Genomic DNA, 13732 nt, shown 5'->3' with positions numbered 1-13732 from the left:
ATTGTTCTCCGAAGGTGAATGCTTTTGCCTGTTGGCTGAAATTCCACAAAGTTACTAGCGAGGTGGATGAGGGATTCCTTGAGACAGGAATAATTTAGATCTGACTGTCTTTAGCTTGAGGGAGAAATTGGCTAACACAGTAATTCAGTGTTTGGAAGCTCAAGTTCAAAGCGCTCACTTCTGTTTCCCTATCTTTGTCCAACCTGGCAGACAGACACAGGGGTTTGCTTGTGAGACAGAGGAAGTATACTTGTTTCATCACACCACTGGAACAGCTTTACTTGCTTTTTTTTTTTTTTCCCCTTGGAAGATTTCATTGTAATTTTGTTATTTAATTGTTATTAATTAGCTAATTAACTTAGCTCCCAACCTTCCCTGGTTGCCCGTTTATGAAGTTATCTGTGGTCTTTTGAGAGGGTGGTGTGAACACAAGGATAAGCTCTGACCAAGTAGGATGTACCAGTAGAATCACAATTGCTGTGGTCTTCTGAGAAAGAAAGAAAGAAAGGGCAGTCTGATGGCTGTTTCATATCGCATGTAGAACCTAAGTGCTTTAATACGGGGTTACTGAATCTAAAAATTTGAGAGCTCAAATATCCTATGGGAGTGACTGGGAGAAGGAGGAGCTGAAAGTTCTCCCCAGTGGCTAATCCCTTTGATTACGCAGAGCTCTGTATGTCTTTCAATACAAAATCAAGTTTGAAATGGTTAAATTAGAGACACAGTGTGGACTTTGATTGCAATTGCATCGTTAGTCCTGCTTTCATTATTCAGTATACTTCAATTGTCACATATATGTCACAAAACACAAAAAAGCGTGCGGGGAACCAATCTGGCTGTCAGATTTCCTAAACACGTAGTGATGTTGCTCTAGACTGTGGGCATGGGGAAAAACAAGACATACACTTCAGAAAGCCATCAACAAATGCAAAGAAACAATAGATAAAGCGCAAGGGGTGTCTTGCAAGTACTAGTGAGGAATATCTTTTACTCCATTTTCAGGTGACGTTTATTTCAGATAACTGAGCTGTAGAGTGTAAAAAAAGCTCAACTATGAGCTTTGAGTTGTATGATGTTTATGGTAGAAAGAAGATAATTGTTAAGAAGTGTTTTGAGGTTGATTAGACACATGAACAAAGCGGAGGACAAGTGTGCAGAATCCATATGAGTGCAAACATATTATTGCAAGGTGTTGTTATTAGGCAAAACGAGAAATAAAAATAATTTCAGCTCTGCATTCCAGCTACCAAAACTGCACTTATTTTCCATTTGCGCTACTACGGTTTAAGGACACAAGGACTTAGATTTTAAGGAGGGCTAAGCTGGACACAACAGGAAGTCAATCATTTAATACTTCTCACGCTTTATATTTATATATATATATGTATATATATATATATATATATTTAAGAGGAATGAAATAGTGTAGCAGAAATGCTAAGTCATGGCTTGAAAGAGTGAGTGAGCACCTAGTGGGAATGCAGGGCCAGCCCCATACAGACTGGAAATGGAGACTTCCCTGACCTCATTTAAAGGGTGACAGGGGATGTGAGGGTATCTTGCTGGAGATCTCTGTGTACCTGAGGCCTTCCAAAGGCCTTACTGAAGCCTCACTGTGTGTTAAACAAGTCTGTAGAAACTTGGAGTTTCTCTGAGAGACTGTGTTACTGGCCCTTGTTTGCTCTTTTTGCACAACTAGCTGTCTGTCCTGTGAGAGGTACACAATTATTCTGTAGTCTTTGAGATTCTTTCAGACTATCTTCCAGCACAATCAGTTCAGCCCATACTCACAAGAAAGAATATGGTGTCTTACGCTTATGCTGTTATTTAGATGTAATTACTTGGATAATGTCATCCATCAAAGATAATGGGGAAGTTAAATCTTGGCCCCTGTGAGCTCTACCAAGTGGCTATTGACAGGAAAGAAGCTTAACCTAATTTATGGCATGGTTAAATGTACTCAGATTAACTTCTAAGGTCAACATGATACAAAATTAACAAACTGGAAGGTTCCGGACCAGCACTGTTGGATGAACGTGCTATCTAATTTCCAGCAGCTCTGAACTACAAGAAGCTTAGAGACAAATAGTTTTATGTTGTCACTTCCATGGAAAAGTAAATGCTCCTCCAATCTCCCAGTCCAGTGAAGAAAGGAAGGAAAAGAATTCTGGAGTTGCTAGTGTTTCTAATGAAAGGAATGGATGATAACTGAACTTGTGATTGGAAACAACAAACTTGACTGTATCCCTGTAGTTGGTGCAAAGTTTTAGGCCTAGAGAAAGAAGGGCATTCTAGTTGTGTTAGAATTAATTCGGATTAATTCCTGCTTGATATTAATGTTACACGATTCACGACTTCCCGATTATCTTCGCCAAAGCTGTCAACACTAACACTAACCTGAATGTGTCAGGAGAGAGTTGGGTAAATTGAAGGCAAGTAAGGAGAGTGGATTTCTACTAATCGGTTGAATGCATGAGTATGTACTTGTGCTGTGAGTGTACAAGGCTGGCAAGCAGAAAGCATGTGAAAAAGGTGGCGTTTCTGTGAGATAGTGTAGGTGGTATGCCAATACAAGTCAGCAGTACTGTATTAAGATTCAGTGAAGTGGTTATTTGCACGGCAGTTCACACAGGCAGGGCGAGCAGGCAGGACACCTTGGCATATAGAAGGGGGCTTAACGCTTAGCACGTAACAGGGCGTTGCTCTCTGGACGCAGCGAGGTGCACCCATGGTCAGCGCGCGGTGGCGAGCTTCTCCTAAAAGGGGCGGGGAGACTCAGAGTGAAAGCATGGATGTCCGTGTCGCAGTTCAGGTCTCAGGCTGCAGAGAAAGCCTGGCCCTGTCACTGCTGCAGGAGGGCAGCCAGGTTACCACCCGTGTGCGGTGTGAGCAGGTGGAGGATCTGCTCGGCCTGGTGGTAGAGCTAAAGGAGGAGGTAGAAAGGCTGAGGAGCGTCCGGGCTCGTGAGAGGGGGATTGATTGGTAGAGTTGCACTCCGCTATCCCTGCAGGAAGGGTACGGGGGAGATGCTCCTCAGGCAGCGGGGGCTCCTGGGAGGTGCTTCCAGGGTAAGGGAGGTGATTGTCTGCCTCTACTCTGGCCTCGTGAGGCCCTAGCTGGAGTACCTGCCAGCGGCAGGGGAATTGGAACTTGATGACCCTTGAGTTCCGTAACATTCTATGCCGTAACCATTCTACGGCATGACTGTGCCATACTAAGCCATTCTGTGATACAATAAAGAAAATGCAGGACAGTTACAGAAACAAAAAGACATTATTTATTCAATGGAACGAGTCAGGTGGTGTACTGTATCTGAGTGAGAGCCAGATGGCGTACTCTAGTCCAGAGAGAGCCAGGCGCTGCACTCTCGTCCAAAGAAAGCCTGGCAGCGTGGTGTATTCTGAGGAGAGCCAGGTAGCCATGTATATGCCAAAAATAGCCAGGTGACGTGACATGTTCCAAGCAGTGCCAGCCGGCGTGGTGTATGCCAACGTGAGCCAGGCAGCGTGGTAAGTCCCAAAGTGAGCCAGGCGGAGTGGTATGGCGCAAAGGGAGCCAGGCTGCATGGTATATTCTAAAAAGAGCGAGGTGCCGTGGTATATTGCCAAAGGAGGCAGGCGGCGTGTTATATTCCACAGAAGACCCAGGTGGCGTAGTATGGTCCATACAAGAGGCAGGTGGTGTCGTAGAGTCCATAGCAGTGGCAGGTGCCGTAGGATCTTCTGTAGAAGTGGCAGGCGCCGTAGGATCCTGCGTAGCAGTGGCAGGTGACGCAGGATGCTCCGAAGCAGGCGCAGGCAGCATAGGATGTACCACAGAAGTGGCAGGCAGCATAGTATTTTCCATACCAATGGCAGGTGGCATAGCATATTCCATACGAGGGAGAGGTGGTGTAGTATTTTCCAGAGCAGAGGTAGGTGACGTAGTACATTCCAAAGAAGGGAAAGGTGGCATGGAATATTGAAAAGCAGCCGCAGCTGGTATAGCGTATTGAAAAGCAGACGCAGGCGGCGTAGGATGTTGCAGAGCAGACGCAGGTGGCGTAGGGTGTTCCAAAGAAGCAGCAGGCTGAGGAGGAGTTTCCAAAGGGAGACAGGCAGTGCAGTGGATTGCAGGAAGAGGCGGGTGGAGTAGTAGATGCAGAAAGAGAGGCAGGCAGCATAGAAGAGTCCGAGAAAGAGGCAGACAGCACAGTATAGTGCGAAAAGGAGGCAGGCAGCGCAGTGGATTCCGAAAAAGAGGCAGAGAGAGTAGTAGATCGCAAGAGCCAGGCAGTGTAGGAGTTTCCAGGAAGAGGCAGGCAGAGTAGTAGTTTCCAGGAAGAGGCAGGCAGCGTAGTAGATGAGAAGAAGAGGAAGGCAGCGTAGCAGCTTCCAAGAAGCGGTAGGTGTCTTGGTAGACGTCCAGAAGAGCCAGGCGGCAGGCAGCAGCCCTGTCACAAATAGCAAGTGTTGCTTGAGCATCTGCCGTGTCACTGCTGTGTCTCTATGTTCACCTAATAGGCAGTAGTAGTGTAATAGAGCAGTGCCCAGGGCAGCCGCCCATCAGAGAACCAAACCCTGTAGATGCCCCTTCCCAGTGTTTGTTTGCAGCAACACACAGAAATAAAGCGAGAAGCAAAGGCCGTGAAGGGCCTTTTCAGGCCCCAGTGCTGTATCTATTACTTCTGCCATGGTGAAAAACGGTCCTCTGATACAGCTCTTACAAGGGAGGGAGCTGGGGCGAGGTACACTGGTTACACCTACGTAAAGGGGAATGAAAGAGACCTTGAGTCCACTTGGACTTGAAATGGAGCCAGACTACAGATAAATGGGTGGGGCTTCCTTCAAAATGGTCATCCCAGAGAAGGGATGGTGGTAAGTTTTGTGCTTGCTCTTCAACCATGCGCTACGCTTGCTTCTGCAATACAGGATGATACCTTCCCATTTAAGCTTTGGTCGTAGGGGTTACTTTCCATTTCAAGAAACCACCTGTTTCTTGAAGAACCCGTGGGCTGAGGTATGAACTATTTACCGCAGCAGAAGAGGAAGATGGTGACGAAAACACAACTACTCACCAGTGGCTAGCCCATTCACAGCCATAAATACTGCTGATCGAGGCCCAGAACTGGCACAAAGTCTAACCAGCAGCTCCAAACGCAAAGCAACGCAACAACTCCAATCGCAAAGCAACCACCAACTCCAACCACAAAGCAACGCAACAACTCCAACCGCAAACCAAAGCAAAAGCTCCGGTTGCCAGGCAACTGGATACAGCACTGTGACTCCTGCGTGACGTCACAGATGGAAAAAGAATATGGCAGAGAGGGTTAAAATGTGACCGCCCGTCCAACATTAGAAATAAAACGTATTGTTTTGAAACACTGCTGATGGTATGTTTGTCTAGTTATACTATGTGCCAAGGTTCAGATGTTTGAAAAGAGGATCTGTTTATTGGAAGTAACTGGCATTTCTTCTTGCCCCCCTTTGTGACTCCCCTAAGCCTATCTCAAACCACACTCAAACGATCCAAGAAGGTAAGAAGAGCGATTCAAAATAGGACATCAAACCCTTGACTTTCTCAGCATCTGCTCATCCAGAAGGAGTAATAAAGTATGTGTCTCATGCGGAGTTTCTTTTTGCAAAGCGTGAGTCACAGAAGCATGGTGGAGTAGGAGCCCAGAGCAGGCAGTAGGAAGGTTAGGAACAGTAGAAAACTTCATCTTCTTCCAGAAGACCTTGACAAACTGTAGCATATGTGATGCCTCCCTGTACAGTCACTTGTACGATGAATAGCTTTCTAACCTTTTGTTCAATTCCATCAAAAGCAAAGCTGATCAAAAACCATGTCAGTGCTCTGCTCTTCACTTAGGAATGGCTTCCGATGTTCCATCTCTATGCAATCATATGTTGTGAATGTGCAAAAAAAAGAAAAAATTGGCTCAGCCTCCATCGATCCATTTCTACCCTAGAATGGCTTGGGTTGTAAATGACCTTAAAGATCACTTAGTTCCAACACCTCTGTTGTGGGCAGGGCTGCCACCAGTAGATCAGGCTCTGCCCAGGGCCCCATGTGAGCTGGCCTTGATCGCCTTCAGAGGTGAAGCAGTCATGACCTCTCTGGGCATCCTGTGCCACTGCCTCACAGTTTAAAGCCGTCCTGCCTTGTCCTCTCACTATCAGACTGTAGCAGAAATGCTAAGTCATGGCCTGAAGCAGTGATTGAGCAGCTGGTGAGAAGGCAGGGCTAACCCAGGGGAGCTCAGGTGCATGCAATGTACCTGAGTGACCGGAAGGGGTGGAGCCAGGATTCAGCCCTTCCCAGATCTCATTTAAGGGTTGGCAGTGGAGGCAAGGGTAATCCGTCTGGAGATTGCTTCCCGTTTGAGGTCTTCTGTGGGTGTGCAGCTTTTTTGTCTTCTTTTTTGCATCCACGGCTGCTGTATTTAGGCTCATTCTCCTTTGCTGCAGCTGGAGACTTTGCTACTGTGCTATTGTTGCTGCGTTCTCTATCACATTATGGCATGATACAGGCTCTGGAAGAAGTGGATCCCCTTCCTGTTTAAAAGCTCCCTTTGCCCGGCTCTTCCACAAATGAGAGGAAGTTGGTCTTCCTCAAAGACCCTTCCGTCTGGGATTCTCAAGGAGCGATCTCAGCAGTGACTGTTGAAGCCAAAAATGCTTTTGGTACCTCCTCTTTTTCACCTCCTCTGTTACCAGGGCCCCCACCTCAAAAAGCATGTTCCCTAGTCTCATTTTTGCTGTTGAGAAACATACAAATTTTTGGTAGGCCTGACCCCCCTTCTAAAGGTAAGCCTTCTTTAAGTGAGCCTTAGTCTTCCTCATCCCATCTCTACCTTCTCCCCTTTGAGTTTATCTGCAAGCTCCTCATTTGCCCCCGCAGGTCTCCTGCCATGTCTGTTCAGCTTCTTACTCTTTGCGATGCACTGCTCCCAACCATGGAGGAAGTAACACTCCAGTGTCAACAACTGCTCACGGGACCCCTTCACACCCCACTCCTCAGTGGCTCCTCCATCACTCATTTCAGAAATTTTACCTTCAGCACATTGCAGGAGCCTCCTGGAATGAGCACACCTGGCAGTGTTGCTTTCCTAACAGCTGGCATCGTGGTTTGAGTCTACCATGAGGACTAATGCCCACAGCTGTGAGGCTACTTTCAGCTGTGTGCAGAAGGTCTCATCGGCATCCTCATCCTGGTCTGTAACCAACATCTCCCAAGGCTGCTCTAGGATTCGTAGAACTGAGCGGCAGCCCCCTCTGAAAACACGACAGGAGCTGGGCAGCAACGCTATACTGACCCCAAACACCCGGGGGAACCCGGCGGTAGCCCTACACCAGCCCAAAAAGAGCAGGGCGACATCTGGGCAGGCTCCTGCTGTAGACAGGGTGCCCACGACAACTCCCGAGTGCTCACCGGTTTGGGCTGATCCTAACCATGAGAGCAGCCTGAAACAACACAACACACAGAGAACATTAAATAGAATCCCAAAGTTCTATTTAAAGAGCAGACCCTCACACACCCTCCAACAGCGCTTAAGAGGCTTTGGGGCGGGCTGTGCCCTGGTCTCCCGGCGAAGTACAGCTGTTCCCGGGAGGCTTCGGCCCCGCGGCACCTGGCAGTCGTTGCTTCATTGGCACAGCCGGGCCTAGTTAGGGCCCTGACAGTTAGGTGCATGGACTCTAGGTCTGAATTAGGGGGTTAAATTACACTTTAAGTTTGTAATGTGCTTCTCCTTTTCACCTCATTCTGGGATTCATTAGTAAGTTAAATAATTGTATAAATCAGTAGGAAGACTTTCAGTGGGATTTTAGCTATCTCTAGGTAAGGACATAGGCGCTCTGTAAAGACTACAGTGTGGAAATTCACTTTATGTGGCAGTTTTGTTCTGAATGTAAAATCCTGAACATTGGACTACACTCATTTTCACTTCTTGTGATGGTAGAACTGTGAATGTTTTTGTTGTATGTTGTTACGGATATGTTTTCACAGCCATCAGCGGCATCAGATGTGAAAAGAAGGGAGATTTGAATGTGCAGGGTGAGGCGACAGATCCTGCCGAGGTTACACGATGCATTGCAATGTTCTCTGGGAGAAGAAGCTGGTTTAGTGATGGCTAATCTCGCAGCTGAGCTAAATCCTTACATTTACTTGAACATCATAAGGGAATTGTTCTGGCAGACAAACAGTGTCATAGCAATAGCTTACAACTATTGGCATGAACTGCTGCTACTTTATGCATAGTTGCATATTGTAATCAATGCCACAAGGAGCTTCCAGTTGTTGGACTAGCCAAAGAATGGTGGGAAAGGACTTTATCTTTCTTTGAGCAAGCGCTTCGCTGGACTCCTGGAAGACACACCTCGTGTCACTTATCTAATCGCCCGATGGTAAGAAGACAGGAGGAACTGAACTTTGAGTTACAATGAATTGTGTGCAAAGGTTGAGCTGAAAAGAGTCCCTTTGAATCCTCAATCAAAACAAGAAGGTACTTGGAGGAAACGTGGGTGTTAAATGCTCCTAAGAGCTGTCACCCAAAACTACTTTTTAACTACTTACACATCTAAACTTTTTCATGGAGAAGTCTGTAATTGGGTGTAATAAATGCTAGATGGTGTCACAGGGATTACCTAAGTTGCAAATAGCACATTTTGTTGGCTATTATAGGCCACTGTTCTAAACAATTAAAACAAGTGCTTTCTCACAATGCTTCGGGCTTGGAGAGATTAAGAAAAATGATGATAAAGATCTTCCCGTATGAAAACAGCTTTGGGATCAGCTTGTGAAAACATTTGCCTACCGTTTTCCTCCTAAAGCTATCTAGTTAATGTATTTGTAAACTCCATGGATTGGTTACTACAGCGTACAACTACTTGGCTTGTAAGTGAGTTTTTCACACGCATCCCTTGCTTTCAGAACCTACTGCCTGTGAACAGGCACATCTGCTCAAAGGAAAGAGGTCCTGGGCTATGGAATCTGACTGAGAGGCCCAAAGAAGTTGTGAAGTTTTTCAGAGTTTACGCATGATTTCTCCTGTGCTGCATTGAAAACTACTTTCAGTGTTCAGAGCAGTCCTAAGAAGGGCAGATTTGATGTCTGCTCTTCTTCAGGAATCTTATTAAAACACTAATTATGATCATCATCGATAGACATGAAAGTATTTTTTAAAGGAATCAAAACCAAAAGTGGCCAGCCATTTCTTATTGGCCTATTTTCTGTTTATGTGTTATGATGATGATGATTAGTGAGAATGGTGAATACTCTTCCTTTTACTTCAGGTTCCAATTCTTTTGAAGAGGTAATATTTTTACAATGCAGAACTGCTTTTAATGAGCTCCGTGGATTGGATCCCTGGTTGTTGCACATCACTGACATTTGGCAAGTTGAAATGGTCCAATGTAAGGGTTATATTTGGTGAAAAAAGTGCTACATCTCAAGAGATCAGCCCCTCTGTTGGACTGGATGGGAATGTGAGGTGTTTAAACTCTGCTTCAAAGAGTAGTTCCAGTGTCTTTTCAAAGGCAGGAGACTAAGTCACAGGGGAGCCCAATTTCCTATTTCCATGCATTAAGCCAGTAGTTGACCCAGTTCAAAATTCAAACCTCTTCATCCCAAATGAATATCCTGCTGACTATTCCACTGTTTCGTTATGCACCGTGAGGCAGAAGAATCGTACTGTTGATTTCTGTTTGGAACATAAGTTGGCCAAAAGAGCAATCATAAATTTTAGAAAACCTCGTCCTTCATTTCTCTGCAAACTTGACTAGTGGGATCATTGCAAAGCAGTGATAGTGAAGTGCTAAATATCAGTAACTCTTTGGCTTCTCATACTTGAGACATTCGGATGCTTCTTAACAATGCAGATAGATACTGAAAGCCAATTTGAAATTAACATTTCTATAATCAAATGACTTTAAATATACTGCATCAATTTTGTGCATGGTTCCAAAGAGTGCAATTTAATGAGATGTCTGTAGAATTTTTACTTTTACAGACCAGTAGAGTAACGCTGATGGACTGCATCTGCTTCTGCTATATTCATTCTATCTGACCTACTGAATATTTGGCATTATTTTCATGCCTTGTCGCTGTTTGTTTAGGATATAGAAGTGTTTTGGAACTGTTGCATTTGAGAGGAAGGATCAAGGCATTTTGAGAAAGACCCAGTTTTGTCTTCACCAGTGACACGTCATTTTCTGTTGTCACTATGAGGTAGCAGCTTTGGAGGGCTGTGAGTATTTGCTCCACAGCTTATCTCTGTGAACTTGCAGTGCATTAAAGTATTTCTCATACCCACTGTCAACAGTTTATGGGCTGGTTTGGCCCAGTTCCATGACTAATGGGGTTTGGGGACCCATGGAATCACACCCCAGGAAAGGGGGAGAGGGGAAAGAGTAGGGAGACGGGCCTAAAAACAAAACAACAGCAACAATCTGAGGAGAAGAGCTGATTCACTAAATACAATATAACACAATATAATTAAAATTGAGGCTAATAAATCAGATAAAATGAGAGAGTATCCAAAAACTGAAGGCCATATTCTAATGCTGAAGGTGAGACACCCAGGGAGCACACACACTGCAGAGATGAGCAGAGGGGAAAAGGGCCATCTCGTGGCATGTGAAGAGTTTTATCTTTCCCTCTGAACGGAAAATGGAAACACAAAGCCCTCTGGTGGATGTAGTTCTTCTGAGAACCAGGTACCCAGAGATATTGACAATCCATGGAACTGGAGCATTAACTCTTTAACTCCCTATGCACTACATGATGTTATGATGTGGAATAACAATAACCAAAAATCATAAAAACCACGACAAATGATGGTAGATTTGGGTTCTGTTTATGGGCTCTGAGAGGAAAAGCATTGCAAAGGTAAGTGCAGAATTTAGGCGTGTGTATCTGAAACTGAACTCGCTCAACTACTGCATAATCACACATTGCCTTCACTGTGCTTGTTTGCTTTAAAGCTGCCTACTCTAGAGCCAGCTGCCCAGTTTTGAGACAGCTAAGTAATGTTAGTGTTTTAGTCATTCTAGTCAGGAGCAGAGCAATTGAATGCTTGTACACCTGAGACCCCTCAGAACTTGATTCTGCAGCTGCTTCCAATGCAGACTGCAATGCACAACAAGCTGCATCTGGCTTTGGCCAAGCTGCTTGCTCTGGATCTTTTTTTTTCCACTATTGAGTTCTGGCCTAGGGGAGATGTTCTCCCAGAGCTGTTAACAGGTTCTAGGGGAACTTCTGGTAAAGGAAGTCTGAAATCAGAAATGAATTTGTTTTTATTTGGTCCCTTATTTGAGCTGTTTGCCTGAAACCCTGTTGTTCCACGAAGAGCTTTGTTTTGCTTGCTAGAAGGCTCTCAGAGTGGGTAGCTTCTTATGCGTGAATGTGGGTTGCCCTCTAGTGACCAAAAAAGCTTACTTAGAGCTGCACTGTAAGAACTGCGTCAGTATGAATTGTAACAGATAAAAAATACTGAAGCCCATGATAAATTAGTTGTAACAGTCCTGCAGTATGGCTGTCTTCAAGTGCAAAGGAAACAAATACACTTCAACTTAGTTAATGACTTGCTTTAATAATTTCAGACTGACTGGAAATATGTAAAAGGTGTATCAGTCTGGTTTCCTAGTATCTGAAATCCAAGACTGAGCGATGGTGGATCCAGTTCAGAACCTCAGTGACTTCTTCAGCAGCAACAGGAAGAACCTGTTAGATATGTGCCCAACTACATACAGCCCAGAGAGTGGGGGAGTGGGTTGTCTGGCTGACTCCTCCTCTTCTTGTACAAGTTCAATGTCCTGGTATGTAAAGACAGATATTTAAGACCGGAGTGTTCAGTAGTTGCACTAACCTTTCCACATCAACACTAGAAAGAAACAGGCTCTTTTAGAACACACTTTACCTGACCTACTTCAGAAAGCTGTGTTAAAAATTAATCTTATTGCCAAGTATGTATCTCTGCCATCACTTTTAGTAGACATATTTGGCAACACGGCATCTTCCAGTTTATAGTAAGTGTGCATTCAAGTATCTGGGTTTTGTTTTTCTGAAGGTGACAGCAGGCCTAGAACGGTACATGCACACTGTCTACATGGTTCAAGCAAAGGGGAACACACAGGCACAGCAGCAAAAGAAGTCTCAACTATCACCATGTGCTGTTCTCTACGAATGTTAGAATTAGCACTTTCAGCCTTTAAATACAGCAACAGAGCCAACTGAGACACCACGGTCCTGATGCAGGACAATGGAGTGGACAAAAAGAGGGGCACAGACATTCAGCATATTGCACTGGACTGTTCCGACAAAGCTGTCAACACCCAGAGAGACAAGCTCTCCTAACTGGCACACTGTAACAGGCCAGTTCTGGAAAGCACAAGGAGGAACTCTGAAAACAGTGTTTTGCTTATTATTGGGGGCTTGACAGGATTGCTGTTTTTGCTGTGCACTGTAGTCACAACACTTCTTTTGCTGAAACACAGGAAACCTCCCACTGCTTCAGCTTGCAAGGCACCCATCAGCTACTGCAGCAGCGGTGGAACTGTGACTGCATGATACACACACAGCAGCACTGACAGTTCAGAACTCCAGCCAGTTTCCAGGCTGCTTGTCTTTTAGGACATAGTTTCATCCGGAAGCAGACTCTGAAATCTGGCTCTTGGCTCACTCTGTTACACAGACAATTGGCTGCTGCTCTGGTTAAAGTGCTGGTTCATGTATTGCTTCTAATCAACAGCTGGTTTTGGTAAGGTTGGTACATCGAGTTCATTTACTGGTGAGTGACTTACTTATAGAATTTAAACTAGAATGTCTTGTTAATGCCGCACTAGAAAAATAATGTATTAATTTTCAGATACCGGCAATAAGAGTTTTCAAACATGTTCAAACAGATTTTCTTGTTTTAGAACAGTATTACCACTTTCCTGTATTGTACAGTAATTGCTTACCTTCCTTTGCAGGAATCCTTGTGTTTGGCCGGATACCCAGCACCTGCGGAACACATATCTACAGCAAATATTGTGCTTTGTTTAACTTCTACCTGAAATAAAGCTGATGCTATGGAACTTCAGTTTGGGAAGATAAGATTTGGTTTGTTTCACTTGCTACAGTGGCACTTGGGATGCACTAGCACAAAGCGGTTGTTGCTGAGCTATTCAATACATCTTTTCTCTCCACTTCCACTGAAGGCTTTTTATTTTGGCTAGTTGTAAACAATGATGGTTACTTGGCATGGAGTTGTGGTTTTTGGTGCTGGGCTGGCTTGTAGGTCTTTTTTTTTTTCTTTTTTGCAAAGTAATGATTTTCAAGGAAGTCTACAGCAGTAAAGCTTTTTGCTTAAGGTTATTCTAAGTGTAAGTAATTGGTAACTAGAATAGTATTTTCTAGGGCTGTCCTAACAGTGTGGCTTTTACATTTTTTTTTCCGGTGGGTTTGCTTAACTCTGCTTGTGATGTTTTGAAAAGCAAAAAATGGTAATTTGACCTGCTCTCTCTGCTGCTGTCTTCAAGTTCCCCCTCTTCATACAACGATGATACCTTTTGATAACTGTTATTGAAAGAGCTGAAACTGAGAAAAGGTTACTTAATAGAAATGGACAATTAGTTCTCTTCTTTTTCCCCCCTTCTAGGGAATTTCAGAATTATGCTAAATTAGATGATGGCATTGGGGACCAAACAATTTAATCTCAGTCATAACGTGTCTGAAACTGTAAGGTAGGATAGGAACCACTCCTGACTGG

General features: G+C 44.6%; 1 long non-coding RNA gene across 4 annotated transcripts in view; it reads left to right on the top strand.

The window, feature by feature from the left end:
• LOC124417896 overlaps positions 1-13063 on the top strand; it is a 40006-nt gene extending 26943 nt beyond the window's left edge. Inside the window, exons 3-4 of one of the 4 annotated variants that reach the window (XR_006939046.1) lie at positions 12477-12744; positions 12954-13063. This is a non-coding gene — a long non-coding RNA (uncharacterized LOC124417896). Of the gene's footprint in view, positions 1-9275 lie in introns of all 4 variants that reach the window. The other 3 variants (XR_006939047.1, XR_006939048.1, XR_006939045.1) reach the window with 3 other exon arrangements.
• Positions 13064-13732: the final 669 nt, after the last annotated feature.

Source organism: Gallus gallus, chromosome 4, assembly GCF_016699485.2.
Source record: "Gallus gallus isolate bGalGal1 chromosome 4, bGalGal1.mat.broiler.GRCg7b, whole genome shotgun sequence".
NCBI lineage: Eukaryota > Metazoa > Chordata > Aves > Galliformes > Phasianidae > Gallus > Gallus gallus.
Note: the sequence above shows the minus strand (reverse complement) of the source record. Positions and strands in the feature narration are given on the sequence as shown.